Raw genomic sequence first — 21,257 nt, forward strand, 5'->3', positions numbered from 1 at the left:
CTCGACACCACTTGAGATCTTTGTTCTTTTTGTGGTGTTTTCTCTGCCTGTGTTCCACTCAAATGAATGTATGGATAATCAGATGTTCTCCTTCCCTTTCCGCTCCCTTGGGTACCCCAGCTGGCTGCACTTGGAACATGGCGTGACTGCTGCAGAGTTCACCAGCTGCTCTCCTCCGTGCTCCTTATCATTTTAGCCTTTAATTTATATAAATATATTTTTTCTCTTCTCCTTGATGCAGCGCCGTGGCGTTCGACCCAGGGTCAGCCTGCGGAGGGTTTCCAGGTCAGGGAGAAGTGGGTCACGCTGTTCCCAGTGTCACTGCCTATAACATCAGTGTATGATGACAAAGGCCAACTCCACAGGGACAAACAAGCACTCTGCAGTGTGGCCCTAATGCACGTAGCGAGCACACCCATCCGCCCCAGCAGGCCTCAGTGGCTCCGACATTTTATGTCATTAAAGAGTCATTCAAGTCAGTAAATTATACCCATTCCCCAAAGTTTTAAATTCTCCTGCAGACTTTAAGGATCTTCTTTTGTAGAAGTCTTGGTAATTTTAGAGATTTTTGACAAAAACAATTCTGAGAGAAACCCTAAATAAGACCATTTAATTTAGATTTAGCTTTTAGATAAATCCACTCTAACTATTTGAAAATAGTGCAAAACATGGAGAATCGGGCTGTATATTAACGCGGTGGGACTCGGGTCTCCTGTCTGGAAAGCATCTATGTGTTTGAAACGTCCCTGCATGTTAACATAACCTAACGGCAATTACTGCAAATGATTCCCATCTGCCTGTACTTCCTTCAATCGCATAAACAAACTAGGAAGAAGAGCACAGATTGCTCCGCTCCATAAACGATATTTGGGTTGATTGGACCTGAAGCTGAAATTAGTTTCTCTTTATTAATTCGGTTGTTCAGTTACTGTGCACTTGGGCAACTGACTTGTTGCCACGATTCCCCCAGATAAAACTTGCACAGCCTGTGTGTCTTCGAGTGTCCGTGGCAGTTAGTTTGTTCTAGTCATGGGAGGTCACTGCACACAGAACCATTTTGATGTTATGGCAGCAGTCCCACTTTGAACATCTGGCTCATGGTGGAGGCAACATGCTGAACCGCCTACCGGTGAGCTCATCATACCGCTGAATAATGCGGGGAGAAACACACACACTTCATTGACATTGTGCTTATTCACATGTTACACTACTTTGATCCAAGTATTTAGATTCTGATTTCACAAGATAAAACCATAAGAAGCTGTTGATTAAATGTGACGTGTCTATTCAACATCTATTTTCCGAGGAAGCTGTTTTTTTAGGTTCCCATTGACCAAACGGAAACGTGCATAACGTTTATGCATTTGTACCATACCTCAATTTTACATTCAAAGCGTGGTTATAGCAGCAAACATCTGCCGTGTGTGTGTGTTTTATCACAGGTTGTCCTTGCTTTGTTCGCATGGCCGGCCGGCTCGTGCATCTTGGTGCACGTGAGCGTGTCCCACTGGTCCGCTCAGGCTGCTGCGCTCAAAGGTTTTGTAGGTCTTGACCACCACTCAAATTCCTAGTTTGAGAATCTACCTGAAGCAGGTAGCTGGTCCGTCTGAGGTGAGCGTGGCCGTACTTCATTTAGATCCACCGGTGGCAAGCAAGACGCAACAACTTGGCTTTGGTGTTGAGTTGTAGTATTTATTCACTTCATACGTACTATGAACTGCTGTAACGTCTCACGCACCTTCGTCACCACCACAGTGTGCCGTTCATAAAACATAGTTCAGTCACAATAATCCCATACTCCTCCTTACTGACCATCCCATGTGAAGAAAAGATTTATTGACATTTACATTTAGTTCAGCAATTCTGCTTCCATGATAATATTAGCTGGTAAATAGATCTCATCTCGTGATGCCTTCAGGCTCTGTTGGTCAGAGGCAGTATTGGCCAAAGGTCAATTATAACACTACCAAGATGTGTTCACATGTAAATTGTAGTTTCGATGAGAAACTACAATAAATGCAGTAGTTTAATAGAGATGCGTTAACGATTTTGGAGAGGAATTATAACCCGTTTACACCATTTTAGAGCCATTGTTAATAATTATCCAGATTTGAATTCATCCTTAAAACGACCCATGACACGGTTGGTTTTGAAATGGAAAACGCTAGTTTATTCATATAATTCAAAGATGTTTTTTATGAAGAAAAAAAACGAATGAAGATAACAAGTAAAATGACCAATGTTTGGATCCTTGTAGATTAGCGGCTGTATCTTTTGTGCTGATCTGTGATTCCGTGGTACGATCCAAACAATGACTTTTATAAACTGTCGCGCCACTGGATGTAAGGTAGAAAATGATTTACTAGAATTCTAAATTGATCAACTACCATTCGTAATATCTAGCATCGCAGATAGTTGTGAACAGTTGAATGGAATTTGGTTTGTCATCTTTGCAGAATGAAATATGAAATGAAAGACCTTGTTAACCTGGATAATCTGCAGACTTACTGTGAACAGTTTCCAGTTCCAACGCCTGAATGGTTGCAAAAAAAAAAAGTAATTTGGCTGAACTGACCCTTCAGCCCAAAAAAAAAAAAAAAAGCGCAACACCGTGGACTCTAAATGCTGAAAGGACATCTGAATTTCAATGCTAGAAGATCGTGTGCGGTGACATTCGTATTCTGCTCCCCATTAAATGAGTCCCGTTTCCAAGGCCTGGCCTACTGGTCACTGAGGTGTTTGAACCGCAGTCTGCATTCATTGATCAGTGAGCTATTTTCATGTAAACCCACCGACAGCAATGAATGTTTACTGCAGCCTTAATAGTGACACTTCCTGTGTCATAGCGGACCTGATGGGATGGAAGGTCAAAGCCTTCTGTGCTCCACTGACTCCGGTTGCAGAATGAACTGTTTGTTGTGGCGTCCCTCAGGGTACAGTCAACGGTCGATGGTTTTGGTCAAAGCTCAAACTCACCGACAGCGTTGAATGTTCACCGTGGGCACCAGGAGGGACTATAGGTTTGTTTGATTGATGGCAGCTATTTTACTTGTCGCGTACCACCAACATGTATATCATGACAAAAAAGAAGCTACCCAATTGTATTCTTCATTAATCAGTCGCTGCACTGCCACATCATTTAGAAACAACTCGGATCACAACATTTATTTAGTTTTTTTCTTTCTATCCTCCAAGATGTGCGGACTCTCAACCGATTGTTGTAACTAAAAAGCCGGCGAGCTGCGTGCTTGTGCGTGCGGCGGCGTCCCTCTTGGCCTGTGTGGAGCGACACCTTGCCAGAGCATCCTGTCCCCCATGTTGCCGTGGAGACTCGGATAGATGCAACGGTTTGGGTTTCCTTAAACAGCCGGCAGACGTGACGTGCCCCCCCCCCCTCCTGCTGCAATCCTCCTCCCCTTCTGCAGAACCACTAACAGAACTCCTCCTTCTCCGCCGACTCTGCTTCTTCCCCCTTCAGCCTGCAGTGAGGAGAAGACCAAAAAGGGGGAGGGGGGGTCAGAAATGGCATGAATGAGGACAGAAGAGGAGGTCAGCTGGGCTGCAGGAGGAAGAGTGTTGAGCTAGTGAGAGTACGGTTCCCTTCACCCGGCGCTGAACCTCGGCTCCTGCTCTGGGAGCGCGCCTTCCCGTGTTCGCCTCTTTGAGGTTGGAAAAATCATGCAGTCATGTTTTATTAATGCTCGCTGTCTGGGCTCACTCTCCCCTGTTTAGCGCGCTTCCCTCGACACATAACAGATAGAGAACACTGTATTTCGTTTTTTCACAATAGTCTTTGTCATGCAAGTTGTGCTTTTGGTTTAAAGACTTAGTAACACTTGTTGGGGAAGCAGCATACGATGGAATTCATTGTTGAGAGGTTTGTTTTGTGGCTGCATCAATCTGACGCAACATGAGCGAACTGGATCCACAGTCGTTGTTTCAGGACAAGTTGTTTCTCACAGCAGAACGTGTAACGGCTACGTTGGAAAATGGCGGACTGTCTGTCTATTATCTGTGAAAAACACAATATTTTAAGAAAGCATCAGCATTCGTATGCATTTCGATGGCATTTCTAGCGAGTATGAGTTATATTTTCATAATGTATCAGACAATGTAGAAGACCTTCCGTTTATTAGCTTCTAGTGACGTAGTTGCAAGGCAGTGTAAATGAATGGGCCAAAATAACACGTAGTATTGTCACGATTTTGGGGAGAAAGCGTGAGAATCCCACGTTGGTCCAACGTAGCTACGACACACTTTGCTGTGAGACCGGCTTGTTCAGGATGGAGCCACTCGGCTGCTCTCTGCATAATGAATGATCACTTTGAGGACCTCCTCTGCAGCTTTGTCACAGTTCAGTGACCTTGGAGAAGACGTTATTGCCACAATATAATACTAAACATTTGTCTAATTCTGTGTTGCATGAATCCTTTTCTCTTTTCTCCATCTAGCACCTCCAGCTAAACAAAAACCCAAATGTTGCGAGAGAACCACCATAACTTTAATCATAATAACCAGAAGAATGTTGTACAAAAGGCTTTTAAAACAAATCGCTAGAGAAACCGCTTCTCTGGTGCATCGGTCATTCATATTTCATATTTCCAAGCACAACATTCTTTATCCCCAATATGTTTCTATGCCCCGTATCTGTGTCCACTTTCCGCTCACAGACGAGGTGGGACTCTATTGTTTCTGTCCCAGCCCCTCCGGCGCAGAGCGGCTCACTGGCTTCCCTCTTTGGCACTTGAACGGTCTGGCTGGATGCCGAGACGCACAGAGGCCTTTTCATTCTTAAATAGCTTTTTTTTTTTTTTTCATCTGACTTGACTTCCGCTGCGCCTGCTTTCAGCAGGACTTATTCGTTGGTTTGAGGCGTGGCTGCACTCTTGAATTGGGGCCCTTGATCGCGATGCTGCTGCTGTGGTCCCCACAAGCTTTAACTGCCAAACTTTCAAAAGTATGTAAAAAAAAAAAAAAAAATGTGTGTGTGTGTGTGTCTGTGTTTGAGAAGGGGCCAGAGCGAGGAGTGCAACATGTGACTGAACTGGTGTGAACCCTGCGTCGTCAGCACATTCCGGGGGCTGGACAATGAGAAGCACACAGTGTACTCGCTCCCTGCATAGCTGGCTGCTCTGCACACGTGCAAAGTTCAGCAAAAGGAGGTCCACTGTTTCAAGTGGCTGTTTCGTGAGGTGAGGTGATCTATTTCCTGTGTGGAAGCTGAGTTGTAACAATGAGTGGGGGGCTTTGAATGATGATGCAATACCTAAATGACGTAAGCAAACTGTTAACGGCGACCTCGCGCTGCGTCCAAAACCACCCACTGGTTCCTGTCGTGGCCAATCCACTTCTATTTTCTCTCCACCACTCAGGCTGTGGTGAGAGACCCACGTTGAGGAAATGAGTCTATTAGAAAACAGTCTAATCCTCTGAGGCGCGTGTAGCTAAAGTTAATCAGACCCTCTCGGCTGCGCTCAGATGGATGTTCAAAAATGCTCTCAAACACTTTCCCATCTCGTCGTGCCTCTTGACAATCACAGTGCTGAGGAGAGGGTTAAGTCGCTGACATCACTGGCGCCATGAGCCATCCCCTCGTCGCCAATCAAGTTCAACAAATATGTCTTAATTGAAGTGTCAGTTGCAAAATAAGCTGATTGACATTTTAATATCTGCTGGTTTGAAGAAGTCTATAATCAGATTAAGCACTTGTGTATCCAACAGTCTCACATCTGTAAAGTGGAATGTTCTGCGAGTCCATAAATGAATCGTGGTCCGATAAATGGAAGAGACTAGTTCTGGCCCTGCAGTAGTGTTCACCAGCGACGTCGGGCCACTTCAATGTTTGCATATTCAGAATGCTGTGGCTTCTTATTGGAAGACCTCGGACCTCTTATGGAGAAACATTGAGATCAGGATGTTTTATGGTAAATGTGATATTTGCCTCCGCACAGATGAAAAGGTTTACTGTAGTTTCTTTGATATTCAAAGCAATCCAATTCTTTAGAGGGAAGATGGCCCTGCTTAGGACAATGTGACGTGTAGCTCTCGCTGTATACACCTTTCCGCCCCGTATGTCTTGATGAGCCGGAGTGCATTTCTTTGGGTCTTGAGCAATGAATGACCATTGCTAAGCCGTACTGGTTGCACCTAGGGAGTGTAATGACTCCGTCTGGCAGCGTTGAGCCTTTCAGAAACCCCCACCGCCACGTGTCGTCCGTCATCCTGCAGGGGCTTCATTTGCAACTTTTCGGTGTGGTCGCGGCAGCCGTATCTCTGCTGCCAGCTGCTCTCTGCCGCCGTCTTGATGGGCCCACTGTCTTCTCAGCTTCTGTCCCCTGCCTGCTTCTCCTCAGTTGCTCCTTGCAGCAGCTGATTGACGTGCCCGTCCATCTTCCGTTTCCCTCTGCTACACACCTTCTGAGCCGCCGTTGATGCACTTAATCATGCCAGTGAGTTGGGCTCTAGCTGACTTATCCGCTCCCGCAGCGTGGCTGAACTGCCCTGATTGTCGCCCTCCTCTGCAGCTTTGTCAGCTGGTTTCAGTCATGAGCGGCGAGGCTGATGAGTACGTATCCCGGGCTCCTCTCGCCACCGTCTGAGGATCTCTAACAAAGCGGGATGAGAGACCCTTTGTGGTTGTCTTCTGGATTTAACCGTGACGTTTCTCTGGGGCCGGCTGCCCCTCTTTTTTTAATCTTCCACAGACTTTATCCTGAGGTCAGACTGGCGGCCCCCTTTCAAATCTGGAACTTTCAAAGCCTGCGCCCCAAATCCTCGCTCCGACTGTCATATTTCGTTATTTGGGAACTCGTTGTCTGTTTGAATCAGGGGGCCTCAATTGAGTCATTAAAACGGGCAGAAATATGTTGCTGTAGAAAAGCTCGTACAACGTTTACAACCTTTGCATCGACGCAGTGGTGAATTTTTCGGCAACCTTTCGTTCCCCTCCCCTGCCCGCCGCTCAATCTCGCTGCCCCCCCGCAATGCAGTAATGGGGAGCAGGGAGAGGTGCCGCAATCGGGGACCTCCCCCCCCCATCCACAAAGCAGGGAAGCCTGCCAGATTCAGAAACGGAAGCCGTGGAGGGAAAATCCTAGGCGGCAATACTGATACCCAGCATAGGAATCACCTGGGTACTGATGACCTGGGTACTGATCACCTGGGTACTGATGACCTGGGTACTGATCACCTGGGTACTGATGACCTGGGTACTGATCACCTGGGTACTGATGACCTGGGTACTGATCACCTGGGTACTGATGACCTGGGTACTGATGACCTGGGTACTGATGACCTGGGTACTGATCACCTGACGGCCCACTTAAGACCCGTAAGACGACGTGAGATACAAAATGTAATACCCTGAATTATCCCCCCCCCCCCCCCCATTTGTCTGGGGATTGTCAGGTCTACACACACCAGACCAATCATGTTCATCTTCCGTTCGAACGCCGTCTTTTTATTCCCATTTTTAGTTGGCGTGACAAATGTCCCAGAGCCCCGCGCCCCGTCCCAGTAGGAGAGCGTGTCGCCATGTTGCACCAGCGGGGACACTGTGCCCTTAATGTGCTGTGCTTTGTGCTCTGTTGACCGAATCAGCTCGGCCTGAGCCAAAGTTAAGCTCATCCCTTTGTCCTACTGTATGGATGACAGACAGGCGCCCGCTCACTCCACCGTGGATCAAGCACCGCTCATGTATGATATTTTTAGAGATGCATAAATGCCCGCCTGCCAGCGGTGGATGAACGCGGCGCTGTAAGTCGGGACGCTGGAGTCCAACGTTGCGGCGGGTGGAATGGGCTGATCCTCTGCCGAGCAGCTTGAGGACTGTGCAGCAGAGTTGTTGAGGCCAGTGCTTTAGAGACTTAACCGTCCTCCCAGCGCCTCCTTCCTCGCTAGCAGAGGAAAACCTCTGCTGAGTTCATGTCTCCTTTCAGATTTCTAAGAGGCGTTAAACCTTTCTGGATTAAAGAAGGTAATCTGACAGGCAGAAGATTGTATTAGCCAGAGTGTTGGCAGAGCTTTTAATTTCTCCTCTCTCTCTCCCCCCTCTCAGCCTGCCTCTCCTGCTGACCTGCTCGATAGTATTATTGTGTTTCCTTTTTGAATTACAGCAAAAACATCCGCTATTCACTCCCTTTCTCTCCTCTCGCATGCTCTCCATCCATATCTCTCCACATCTGCTCTCTCCAGCTCGTGCAGCAGTGACAGCACACTCGTGTGAACCCGTGATTTATCATTTGCTAATCCCTGATGATTATGGAGCTTTCCACACGGCTCTTATCTGTTGCTGAGCCCGCTTTTCACTCCGTAGCTGCCAATTATCTCTCAGGCGGCCAGCGAACAGACCCGTCTGTCAGCTCGCTGCCGTAGCGCCCAGAATCTCTGCGTCCACAGACGCACCAATGGCTGCCTCGTGCATGTAGTCGAGTTGTCGGATTGGGATGGGTTTTGTATGCAATCGGCATCACCTGCAGCGGAGGACCCCCGTAGTGGTTTGTAGCGGCCAATGTTGCTGCTTTTGACTAAAAATAAAGCTCAGCAAAGTTGTTGCCAAAAGTAAATGTGACTTGACATCCCAAAGCCTCCATTTTATTATATTCGCATCACCGTCAACATTCTACCACCCACAAAGTTTGGACGGAGAGCCGTGGCGGGCTCCGCGTGACTCATCCAACACTTCCCGGGGTCCGGCTGAGGCGGAGGGCCGGCCAGCGATGCTTTGTGACAGCACGAGGTTACAGCGAGCGAGACCTCGCCTGCAGGGAGGGTATGCAGATCAGCTGATGTGGCGTCCAATTGTCAGCGTAATGGGGAGTGACGTGCCCATCACAGCGATGTGGGTCAGAGCGCCAGATGACCAGCCCGCGGCCTGTATCTGCTCCGCCTGTCTAATCTGCTGTAGCCCAACCAGACGAGACTCTAATCGACCCTGATATTCACTGAACACACATTAGCGTTTGTGCTCGGGAACGCACACGCGGCACGAGAGGACCTCTGAGACATTTGAGTCAATATATCATGATTTAATTGTGAAGATGGTAGGGAGCGGGAGAAGCACATTGCCCCCCCTTTCTTGGCAGACATCATTTGTTCCAACTTTTTTTTTTTTTAAAGCATAAAAAAATCCAGATTTTACATTTAATCTCATCTCTGCTCCAACACCTTTGCTGTAATGCCAGCATCTTGACAATGTGTTTCTGGTATTTTCACGGCAGGCTAAATATACATGCAGATGTTGTGATGGTGCGGATGGATACGTGAGTTAATGGGCTTCTCACGGCATGGGCCGGCGGGCTGAGGAAAAGCCTGCAGAGGGGGCTGCAAGGGGGTAAAAGTTTCGCGAGTGTTTCCCTAGCACCTGCGTATGGGGGGGGGGGGTTCAGAGGGAAGCGACACATGCGGCCTTGAAAGGTTTTTTACGGCCGGGGGACGGAGCCTGGAGGACTTCAGCCTGTGCGAATCTGCCTCTGCCTCATCAAAGGCAGTCATTTCCTGTTCATTTCAGGCGCCCATCCCCCCAACCAGCTCTAGTCTGCTAATCCCACCCCTGCAAACTGCCACTACTCCCCCAACCCCCACCCTGGGCCCCCCCCCCCGCTAGTGTCTTGCCCGCCTGTGCTTCGGCGTGCTTCCCTCCAGGGCCGGGGAGGCTGTGCGCTTTGTGTCAGAGCACTAACAAATCCTCATTGTCCCGGGCGGGAGTGGTGACAGAAGAGGAGGAGGAGAAGGGGGGGCGTGGGGGGCGGCATCGCTGTCTGGTTTCTATTCAAATCCAGGTACACACACAGGCCCGGGAGGGAGCGAGGGGCTTACAGAGCGCCAAGCTCGGGGATCGAAGTCCGCGCAGGCCGACTTAACTGCAACGTTACTGGCCGATCAACAAGTGAGACTAGACGGCCCGACCTGCTGCTTGACCTGACGGGACCCCAAACAATCGATGCCCCCAAGTTAAGACGGCGTGTTGTTAATAACCGGCTGTTGGTGTCTCAGCGTATCCGAGGCTGCGTTGCTGGTTGGTGTGGCCGATCGCTCGGCGCAGAGACTTTAGCCGTTAGCCGCTGCAGGTGATGAGGGCTGAGATGCGTATCAGGGTAACAAGATTCGACATGTGAAGGCATCTCAGAGAACAAGTCGGAGAGACTCCGAGGGTTTTTAAATATATGTTTCCCAGTCTGGGTTTAGTCTGAATTCGTTACGTCCAATGATGCCACTTGTTTTGGAGTTGCTCTAGCAGCTGCGTGTCTTAGTCATCACTCCAATAGCGATGCGGACTTATTTGTGTGTGTGTGTGTTTGTATGTGAAGCCTTTGTGTTTTCCTGACTCCAGCTGTAACACTGATGTTTTTCTCCTTCACTCACTCAGTTTTTGCGCTGGATTAAGAGCTTTATACAAAAGCAGCCTGGGACAAAAAGAAATATAGGGGCGGTGAGCATTTCCTGTCACTAAATGCATTCCAAACCCGGCGACCCCCACCCCCCACCCGCCTCCCCACACTCACAAGCCGGCGGGCAAAACCAACGAAAAAGGGAACAGAAAGAAAACAAGCTCTGTGAAAATGTCTCTCCTGTTCTTCCTCTCAGTCTATATTTACCCTCCTCCTGCAGGACACGTTTATCTTGGTATAGATTAACTCCACCGAGTCATCGACGGCAGTATTTAGAATGTTTTTATTCTTTAACACGAGGCGCTGGCCAAATACTGACACGAAGCAGTGCTCAAAGCCTTCCTGCTGCCGCCGGGAGAACAAGCGTTGGTGTTTAGTGGGGCAAAGTACGGCGTTCTCAGTGGGAACGGGCGAGCTGCAAGGTGAGCACTTTGAGAGGCACTGGAGCACGGCCACCCCTCACCCCAGCGCCCAGGGCGGGGTGTCCCTCCCCTCCTGGAGCGGAGCAGCAGCTGGCTGACCCGGGCCGCCGCTGCGGCCCCTAATGGCTGACCTGCCCTGTCTGGACGGCCCTACTTGCTTTTGTCTGCTGTCTGGCTCAGTTCCTCCCAGTCAAACATCGCCGCTGGCTACCGCAGTCCTCATTCCGCATTCCCACAGAGCGACGCGCACGCACACACACACACACGCACACACACTTTTCACTCTTGGCACAATTTGTCCGGCGCATACAATCTCTCAGTCTTACGTTCACACATACATCCTTTTCAAAAGTCTCCCACACGCGGAGACCGTGTCTGATTCAACACACACACACACACACACACACACACACACACACACACACACACACACACACACACACACACACATCGAGAACAAATGCAAATGTCTGTTCCTTTTTGAAACTTTGTACATTAGCTTTGTATGAATAGAGCAGTATCTTCAATTAAATAGTTGAATGCAGTTGAAGTCATGAATTAATATGAAACCAAATCAAACAAAACCAGTTTTTAATCAGAGGCTGGAAATAAAGAGGCTCAGGGAAGAAGTTTAAATACTCACAAGTTTGGGAGCTTGAGTCTGCGGTGAGTGGATGGTAGAAATGAAAAAGAAATGCTACACGCGAGCAGAACGCCTCCATGTGTGGGGAGCAGGCTGTGGAGTGGCAGCAGGAAGCGCTCCTCGATCGCTCCGCTGCCGCCGCGTCGGAGCTGCCGGCCTCTAGTGGGAACTCAGCCAGGAGTATGCAAGTGCCTTACAAATCTTTCTCCCCCTCTCCCTCCCTCCCTCCCATCCTTCCGTGCTTCTAAAAAGGTAAACAAGCGCACACATTGCCACATGCATGCAACCCCCCCTCACACACACACACGCTCTCACTCCCACCCTCTCTCACTCTCACACACACACACACACACACACACGGCCGCTGCAAGTTATTGAACTGCTCCACATTTCCATGCATGCACTTTATATGAGGCAGTTGATGCACAGCAGCGCGCAGTCATGTGTGCAGGGGGCCTGCTGTGATTGGCTGGAGGCCTGGGCGCCGAGGGGGGGGCCAGGGAGCTGTGATTGGTGCGCGCTCAGACCATTGAAACTAGAAGGCCTCTCGATTGACTGGCTGCCGTTCTGGGTGGAGTTTGGGTGACACTGCTGAGAAGAAAAAAAAATCCTCACCCTGAGAGTTTAGCGCCTTTATTGTGTTTGAGCGGCTGTGGTTGGACAGTATGGAGACACACACGTTTAATATGCGAAAACCAGGGAAATTGTGCCTTCTAATGTATGATGGATACATTTCAGTGATAGTATGAGGATTTTATATGAAAAATGATTTGGATATTCATGATTTATCAATGACAATTTATATATTCATAATCCACGTCTTGGTTTATGGTTTGGTTTAGTCTGTTTTTGTTGTTTTTCCATAGAAGGTGAGAGAAAACTTGCCCATGTGGGGCAGTGAGAACCAAACCATGGCATCGCTTTAGTAATCAAAGATGCTAATGACTTTACCCTCTTTTTAAAATACTTTTAGTTTTTGCCAAGTTGAGGGTGTGCATGTTGCACCTTAGCTTGATATAGTAGCTTGAGCTTATCTTAGTTTGATATGCAAGAATCCGAATTCAGGTTTGACCTGGAATGTGACGCTGTCCTCGGTAGAGAGACGTGTGGGGGTGGGACAATGATGGAGACCCACGTTGGATAAAGTCCATTGTGATCTGTCCCCATGCTGTGCATCCCTCCATTGGGATCTGAACTCCATGTGAGCCGTTGGTTCTGGTAGATCGCATCCCAATGAGAGCAGCGTGACGGGACGACCGGAGTCGCTTTGAAAAGACACGTGGAACCATAGACGTTGTGTTGGAAGGAGATCTCGTAAGGCTCAGTCAAAAGCATAGTTCAGAGTTGTGGAATTGTTTTTTTTGCAGACCGGTGTGCATCAGTGTTTTCCTCCCTCCTGAGTGGTGACGGCACAGCGCGGCCTGCAGCGCTGCCAAGTGCTTTTATTCACACCCGATTAGATGGCTCTGACCTGGATAACATGCAGCGCTGCACGCTGCAACCTAAGCCCTTTGTTTGAGGCGAGCCGCCTCCGTCGTGGTCCCCTGCACCACGCCACCACCGCATAGCGAGCCAGGACTTCTTTCTGGACACGTCAAGAGGAGTGGACGCAGTGCAGCGTTTGGAAACTGTGGCGGCAACGTGCTGAATTGTTGAGGTCCGACTCGACTTGTATAGGATTTATAGATATTCACTAAAAATACAACATTCGCTTTCAACAACTCTAACAAATTGATTTTGCTAGCAAGCTAATTTTCCGTTCCTGCTTTAGCCATTCGGGTTCCTTGGGGTAAAAGAAGCATAGCGTTACGGTATATTATAATATTATAACGGTATGTTTTTATAATCCATAACGTTTAACAAGTTTTGGTGATGTTGTTCATGAAGTAAAATGAAATGGTAGTAAAGTTTGTTGCTCTCAGTAGCCTTGCAGCTGTAGGAACTTGTATGTGTTTTTTGTACTAAGCTCGTTCACGCTGTGCTGAACAATTAGCAGATATTAAGGGTTCCTTAAATGTAGGACTTCTCCTTTAAGGAATAAAAGTTTTAAAGCTATGAGTTAGTTGAAGAAAGCCACAATTTCACAGATTTATTTATTTTTGTGTATGGCCATGGCTCAAATTGCATCTCCTCCCTTAAATGAGCTTGTTGTTGTGTATCGAACATGGCATCTTGGGGAGGGATCCGCTAATTCTCCCGGCGGGCCTCCAGCTGAAACACCTCTTTGTTGTGCTAATGCGTTCTCTGTGATAGCATCTCCATCCATAACCTCCTCCATGTGTACGATAACCTGCAGAGGCTGTAGCGCTGTATGTAGGGCGCTGGGGGTTGGGGGTTGGGGGGGGGGGGGTTGTTGCAGCATGTCCTGCAGCTGTGCCTGTGATGACAAGCCTGTCCTCAACCTGCCCCCCCGCCAGACTAAACACAACACGGCTTCACCTGCAGCGTTTCCCGTTGCACTTCCACTTGTCTGGTGACTTTGCCAGGGAAGCAGAGCGGTCTTGGGATTCCGGTCTGCACATTGCGAGCCGTAAACGGGCAGCGCGGTTGGCTCGTTAGCCGCTCGCCGACGTGCGCGGCCTTAACTGAATGCAGTGAACCCGGCTTTTGGGCCCGGAGCCGTTCCGAGGGAGTCATGTTTGTGGGCCAAATGGAAACTAGGTCACTGTGCTGTCAGTTGTGTGTCTCCTTGGGAATGTGCGAGTTCAGAATAAAAGTGTAAAATAGGGCCTGTACCTAAAAAGGATGGCACGGGCCCAGAGATATGCAGCACACACTCTCATAGAGAGAAAATTCTCATCCTTGGTTCAGATCCCTAAGAACGCTTGGGATGGCAGGATCTTATTATCACAGCAAATGTGCAATGTGCAGAGTGGAGCAGATTAGATGCGTCTTGCCTTTGAAGTGTATTTTCCGACCATTGTGTGATGGCAAATTCCATCAAGTGTTGGAGCGAAGCGTGATAAGAAGCCCGGGTTATGAATGCCACGGCATTAAAAGCCATCACTTGGGCAATAAGATGAAACACTCATAAACTCGTGCTAAATGAAAAATATTCCCCCTCATTTCAGCACCGTCATTCACGCTCTGTTGGGCAAAGGCACCAAATACGAAAATAACAAGGTGCATTGGTTGGCTTTAATAAATATCCACAATATGGATTATACTTGATGAATGATTGGGTGTTGATTACAGGATTCGCAGCCATTTTAACTCTTCCAATAAACATCATTTAATTCACCCTCTGGAATGAGACCGTCCTCTTCCCCAGAATCCCGTCCTAGAAACAAGTAACAACCTTGGAAGACGGGATTTCTTTTTGGAGATAATTCAAAGTCCTCCTCGGCTCTTTGACCTTCACTACGAGTGCTGGGGCTCCTGGGGTCGGGTGTTTTGCGAGGGGGAGTATGGACGTCACTGAAGTGACCCCGCTCCTCGCGGGGCTCCTCGCGGGCTGGAGATCGGCAGCGTGGGAGGACCTCCCGAGGGAGCCGGCTGAGGGGTGACGTCCTGGGCATGGGCCTCCGACCCTTCAGTGCAGTGCCGCTGGAGGTGTCCCAACACGCCGGGACGCATGCTGCTTCTGCAGTTGGTCTGCTTGTCTTATTCTTCTTTGACATTGATGGCAATAGGCTGCACAACTCTTTTATCCTGTCGGTAGGTTTGCAGCACATGTAGTAATGCAGGAAAAAAGCTACACACATATATTTACAAACGCTTATATTCTTTCTGCAGTAAATTCATTTATTTAATATTGAAGGTAAGAGCTGGACAATGATTTCACTTGGCGGCATAACGATGGTGCTGCCGGCACCAATAGCCAGTGTGTTTTTGGGGAATCCTTTGCGCGGAGCTCGGTTGGGGTATTTTTAGACCGCAGTCTCAAAGGGAAGGTCTGAGAAACCGGTTTCTACTGCTGGTCCCTCGTCTTAACTCCTCAGATCCCCTCAAGGGCGGCTGAACGTTATCTCGCACGATGAATTTAAGAACGGCGTTTTGTCTTTCCTCAGCCATGCAGGCTAAATGCAATGTCTGCGTGATTAAAGGCTTCATGCTGACTGCTCACTGACTCCTCCGAGGTGTGCTTCTGCGTCTGGGCGTTCATAGGTGTGCACGTGGAAGCATTGCTCCCTCCGTCTGCGTGCATTCGCCTAGAATAATTCATTTGATGTTTAGCAAGCATAATGGCTGGAGTAAGGACTAATTCATTTGCCCCAGATCTCTGTCGAGTCTGTGGCTTTCACAAAGTGTCCCACTACCTCCTGCAACACCCCCCCCCCCCCCGCTTTCAAGTCTCTCCTCTAGTTGAAGAGGGCCCATTTATTATTTAAATCCTTCCATAATTCATCCATTCCCCACCAATACACCCTCTATTGCTCATTCCTCGTCTAGTACAAATTAGCATGAGCTCCGTCTGCATGTCTAAAAACGGAAGACAGAAATGAAGCACGCAGAAAGGGAAAGCAGCAGCAGCTCAGTCCGATGGACACTGCAGCGCTCCATGTGATGGGATTCCTTGTGACTTATTGAGTCCAATTTGTAGCCTAAAGAACTAAACAGCTGTGGCCTATTTTGTTTGGATGATGTCACCGTTTGTGCCTCGTAAGGCTGCCTCGCTCTCGGCACTCGGTGTGAGGATGTCAGGAGCACTTTGCTGATGAGGGCAGGAGGTTGTGTAGCCTTTGGAAGCATCAGATAAGTCGACCGAGGCGGTTATGTGCAGTTAGTACACATCCATTAACCAGTGTGAAATATTCACACATGTCCCTGTTGTTATATTTGACATGACTTCTTCTTACATAATGAATAATGTTCTAACGGGCATTGTGTGAGGGTCTTTTGGAAGTGGGGTGGTCTTAGTTGTAGAATAATTACTGTTGTGCTTGACTCTATTATAACCTATTCCAAAATGTTGAGGCCGGTGCACTCGTTTCACTTCCTGGTTGTAAAGTCTTTTGTTGGAGAGCGATTCACCTCCAGAACAACAGGTGGAGTCACGTGTTTTGTTGAAGACGACCGAGAGAGTCACGTCTTTGTGTGTGGAAGTCGCTGGTTGCTTTATTTATTTATTGCCCCGTGCATCCACACTGCTGCTTTTCATAAAGTCACAAAAGCTCTTCGATCTGATCCGTTCTCTCGTAAACATTCTTCCTTTTAATAACGGCCGTATTCTATGAAAACGTGAATGTGAGACTCCGTAAAGGACGTAGTCAGCGGACCAATCACAGCCTGGTGCGCTGCGGGAGGCTTGCCTAGAAAGATGGGTCGACGCACGCAAGGACGCAAGGGGGTGTGAAAAGACACACAAGGGACACGCAAGGGGGTCTTGCAGCTGCGTTTCCTTGCGTCGCCCTGAAGAAGCATAAACTTGGCTTTAGCAGACATTTTATGCAGCTTTCATTTTCACCTTGAAATATGAACGTTATGGACAGTGTAGATTTGCTCAAAACTGAGAAAAAAAGATACGTTTTTTGTCATCAAGGCCATCAGCTCAGGGAGACTCATGTCTCATCCATCTACTCCCAGAAATTCAGCTGAACTAAATCTTGTTAGTTGTGACTTAGTACATAATACTTGCAGATAAGACTTCCTACTCACCATAAACCGGATATTTGTAGTGTGGGTACTAGATCCACTTGCCGGAGAGATTTGCTTGCCCCCCTACTTGTTCCCCCCAGCCGTGTAAGCCTATGCTAGTTGACCCGAATCCTCGACGTAGCACGCTTACATAACCGGGAAGATATGTCCTCACGTATTGATGAGTTTGTTTCTGTTTTCAGATGCAACCAGAACTAGCATAAATATGAAAAAATCACATGCGTTGTAAATTGCATCACGTGATGCTGTCCGCTCAGGAGGAGGGGGGGGGGGTGATGATGGTCAGCTTCAGCACCGCTGGGCCTGAATGCAGCCATGAGTTCTGCTCTACCAGAACACCCTGAAGGAGAATGTCGATCAGTTGGTGACCAAACGCCCCAGCAGGTCACCTCTGAATGTCACAAGGAGCCAGATGAAGGTGCTGGAGTCAAAGCCTGGACTTGGATCTGATGGAGATGCTGTGACATGACCTTAAACCATGCGTTCACGCTCAAACCTTCCATGTGGCGGAATTAATAAGAACCTAAAAAGGGCGGGGGGGGGGGGCAACAGCGATGTTATGATCACCAGTTATTAGGGTTACAATTACCTTTTCACACAAGGCCACTGGCTTATGGATAGTCCCTCAATAAATGAAATCATCTTTAAAAAAATGTTTTATCATTTCACATTTTATCTTTGTCTGATATTAAAAGTAGTTCTGAAAAAGTGCCAGTTAAAGGGAAAAGGGGGTGTGGGGGGAAATACTCCTTTTACTGTTTATTCTTCCTGCGTCAGTTCAAAATTGTGTAAATGCTCATACATCGTACATCCCGTGGAAAATGTAGGCGTTCAAGAAGTAAGTTTATCTATTGTGCAACCTGTGAAGTAAAATATGATTTATCAAGTTTCAATTTGATACTTTATATTGGCCATTGCTACAAACTTATTGATTTTCCATTGAACCATAAAACTAACTCAAACCTTTTTAGATTTGTTCTTGAATATCAATTTTACATTTGGCCACAGATGAGCGCAGTGTGAAGCAAATCCACAGATATTGTAAGTTGTTTTTTTGAAAAGAACATTTTAGTTTGATTTCCCCCCCCATAAAAACCTCAAATCAAACTAGAGAGTCTATATAACGCCGCAATAGCAATGAACTGCTAATGCGTCTTGTTGTACACATAGTACATCCATCTGAGGACATGTCGACATGTGCAAAGTACCAGAGTGATGCATCATTAGCTGGTAGTTCTCTGACTGGTACTGCAGGAAAGGTCCAAACCGCCGCCGCTACATCGTTGCCAGTTAAATGGAACGCAGTAATATGGGTAGCAGGCAGGCCCTTAAAACAGTGGCTACATAATACAGTGTAAGTGGAACTTTATTTCTTAAAATCATTAGGAACATTTTTGAATAAAATAAAATCACTTTTGAGACCTATTTCATGCCTCCGATGTAGTAGTAGTATAAGTCTGTGAAGATTACTCACAAATGTGTTTCCCAATCTGTAGTCATCTATATAATACAGCATGATGAAGTAAATTATGGACAAACGGACCTTAAAGCAAAGTAAACGATTTGCTTTAAGCAAAACTATTATGTCCTGATTGACGGTTTGCTCCCGTGGTGTCGCTCGCTCTGTTAGTCTTGAACTTCTCGCAGTGTGTTTTCTGTATTTAAAAGTGAGCTGTCATTGTGCATTCAGCTGTTGGTGGTACTTACACATTCCCTCTTTTCATTTCTAATTGCAAAAACAAAATGGCACCAAGATGGGAACATCAAAACACGAAGCAGTGGTGGCTGCGTCTACTGCGGTTATCTGGTCTGTGGTTCTACTAGATTGAATACTTTAGGGCTTTGGACTCTTGGCGAGCCTTCTAAGGCCACTATTTGCTTTAGAATATCGTGATGTTCTATCAGAGGACTGTGACACCGTCAGTCATATTTGTCCAGAATTCAGCGACTGGCCAAACGAGGTCGATGGCGGCAGAGAGGTGGTCGGGTGAAGAACGTGCCTCCCCCCTTTTCATTATACTTCATTTGCAAGTAGCAGAAAGCGGGGCGAGTCTTGTTTAAAATAATAAAATGCTTTCCTGAGGCTGCGGGCTCTCCTGAAGGCGAGGTGCGACCGAGCTAGTCCGCCACCTCTTTGTCTCCACACCGGAGCCAGTGCGACTGGCCTGTCCCGGCGTCCCTGCCTCCCTGATTAGAGGTCTCCTCGGGGCGTAATGACAGAATTGTGTTCCTGTCACTTCCTGCGCCTCAGAGTGGGCTAATAGCCATGCTAGCCCACGCGGCATGTCATTAGCTCTCCACGCGGGGCGGGCCTGTCATTTCAAGGCTAAATCACAGGGCAGCTCAGTTCCCTCCCTCAGCGCACTGAACACGCTGCGACCCACACATGCTACGTTAACGAAGCGGGCGAGAGGAGGCGAATGGAAGCTCTGCTACGCCGATCCTTCCATCAAAAGTGTCATTTGAAGCACACTGTTTATTTCTGTCTGCGATCAGATTCACGGTTATCACTCTGACGATTAGCGGGCTCGCGTAGCGTCTATGAGCGCTCGGGCTAATCTGCTGTGATTATTAGCCTCTAAGCCTTCCTTCCACGCTGGGGTTATCGAATGATGAGAAATTATACTCATCGGATTTGTATTAATCTTTCTGCACTTAGTTGTCAAGCTGAGAATTGCGTCGTTGATACAAGTCACCATTTCTAGAACGTATCAGCTGTGTTTTTCTAACCTCACACACATTCCTGCACTGGGGGAAATATTACAATGTACAATTCATTATTGCCTCTAACCACAGCTGGTTCATCCGGGTGCATAGTCTCATGTCAAAAGGTAGCATGAACTTTGACTTTGCTGATGGACAGCGTGGACCAGTCCTGTCTAGTCTCACCAATGTTTGGAAAAATTAGTGTTCTTTTTACAAGCGCGTTTATAAATTCAGTGTGAAATGTTTTATTAATTTCTATTTTGTACAACTTGAACTTCACTGACACCTGACAAACACTAGAAGTTCACTTCATCGACAGTTGATTTGGATTCACTCCCACCGGCTAACCTACAATCCAAACCAAGTATTTCTCCATGGTACGCAATCTCAACCCACAGAACTACTGGATGCAATGTACAGATAATCACTCGGGACAAATCTCCTCTCCAACCTTCTGGCTCTTCTGCTTTGTGCTGCTCTACCCATGAAATCTGATAAATATAGTCACATCTCTTCGGAGCGCAATAGTCACTAACAGTGGTCAGGCGTTGGCGTGAAATTTAGCAGCCTGCATAAAGCGTCTGTTACATGTATGCATGCCATATGAGAATCATTTTACCCCGTTTCCCCGCACAATAAAAACCTCTGCACATTTCACAGCTTATTGGTCACGGTGGGCTTTTAATACCGACCACAACTTGCCCGGCAGCGGAAACTTCATGGGAAATAAGCTGAGCCCGATGTATTTAACACATTTGCAGCCCTGCGGCTCCATAAGAAGATAAGAAGTGGAGCCGTTTTTTTGATCCACGTGAGCCAGATCTTAGCAAAGCTGTGGGTCGATCCTGGAGTCGAGGGGACGAGCTGATAATTATGAGCGAGCGTGACCACGTTACACAATCCACGCGCGTCTCCATACTGCGCCATGACCTTCTCCGCTGAGCTTTGCGTCTGACTTGCGTTGCCCTTTAGTGGGGCGTGTTGTGTAAGCGAAGGGGCGCGACGTGCATAACATTGGTATTTGGGCAAAAGCCGGAGCCGAGTGAGGAGCTAACTGGAGCAGCAGAACGCTGCTGATCGGCGAGGTTCACGGCTGTTATTCCTGCAGGCCGTGAGCGTGAAAGGCGCTAATGCCATCTGACAGTTCTGGAGCAAGAAGAGGAGGGCTGGACCGAAAAGGGGGAGAGGGTGAGAGCAAATGGGGGGGTTAGGAGATAGAGGGGGTGGGAATATGTGAGGGGGGGTGTTGGGTGAGAGGAATAGGGGATGAGCTAGATATGGAGAGGGATGTGGGAAGAGAAGGGCTGAAGAGGCGATACTGTAGAGACCTCTATTGTTACCCGCTGTACGAAATGGCCTCTTTATCAGTGAGTCCAAATATCCCAACGGTTCCTTGTTCTACGCAGATCAAGTCTGAACCTCCTGAAGGAGGACCCGAAGGCCGAGATGAAGCGCAGTCAGACTCCCCCGTGTGCCGCTACTCTGGGACAGATTAACTCG

General features: G+C 47.9%; 1 protein-coding gene and 1 long non-coding RNA gene across 2 annotated transcripts in view; one reads left to right on the forward strand and one right to left on the reverse strand.

Moving 5' to 3' along the window:
* nr6a1a (nuclear receptor subfamily 6, group A, member 1a) overlaps positions 1-21,257 on the forward strand; it is a 58,963-nt gene that overhangs the window by 15,378 nt on the left and 22,328 nt on the right. The window lies entirely within an intron of this gene.
* Positions 1,672-11,864, reverse strand: LOC120830588 (uncharacterized). The gene is made up of 2 exons (XR_005713922.2): positions 11,454-11,864; positions 1,672-3,479 (listed from the first exon to the last, which is right to left on the reverse strand). It is a non-coding gene; the product is annotated as an uncharacterized LOC120830588 (long non-coding RNA).

This window comes from Gasterosteus aculeatus, chromosome 13, assembly GCF_964276395.1.
Source record: "Gasterosteus aculeatus chromosome 13, fGasAcu3.hap1.1, whole genome shotgun sequence".
NCBI classification, from domain to species: Eukaryota; Metazoa; Chordata; class Actinopteri; order Perciformes; family Gasterosteidae; genus Gasterosteus; species Gasterosteus aculeatus.